The 300-nt window shown below is 45.0% G+C and overlaps 2 protein-coding genes across 3 annotated transcripts in view; one reads left to right on the top strand and one right to left on the bottom strand.

The window, feature by feature from the left end:
• LOC119591398 (serine protease HTRA2, mitochondrial-like) overlaps positions 1-300 on the top strand; it is a gene marked incomplete at its 3' end in the record, with an annotated part of 49,963 nt that overhangs the window by 3,151 nt on the left and 46,512 nt on the right.
• LOC119591399 (importin subunit alpha-9-like) overlaps positions 1-300 on the bottom strand; it is a gene marked incomplete at its 3' end in the record, with an annotated part of 83,153 nt that overhangs the window by 59,871 nt on the left and 22,982 nt on the right.

The raw sequence follows: 300 nt of genomic DNA, 5'->3' as shown, positions 1-300 counted from the left end.
GATGGTTCCCAGAGTGGCTGTAGTGTAGAGAGGGACGGTTGGATGAATTAGGCTGACGTCAGGGACACTCATTTTGTTTGCAAAGTGTGTGGCAAGCACCTGGGCCTTTTCTTCACTCATGATTGCAGTGGTTTTATCAGGCGTTGTTAATGGGGGTTTGGTGTCTTGTTGCTTTATACAAGTCCACCAGACTTTATCACCAGCAATGCGACCAGACAATTTTTGTTGCAGGTCATTTTTCCATTGTTCAGTGGCCTTCTTTTGCATGTGATGCATGTTCTTGCAAGCCATTTTGTGTAT

The sequence above is a fragment of the Penaeus monodon genome, chromosome 28 (genome assembly GCF_015228065.2).
Source record: "Penaeus monodon isolate SGIC_2016 chromosome 28, NSTDA_Pmon_1, whole genome shotgun sequence".
In the NCBI taxonomy this organism is placed as follows: domain Eukaryota; kingdom Metazoa; phylum Arthropoda; class Malacostraca; order Decapoda; family Penaeidae; genus Penaeus; species Penaeus monodon.
The sequence above is the reverse complement of the archived record's forward strand: the minus strand, read 5'-3'. Positions and strand labels throughout refer to the sequence as shown.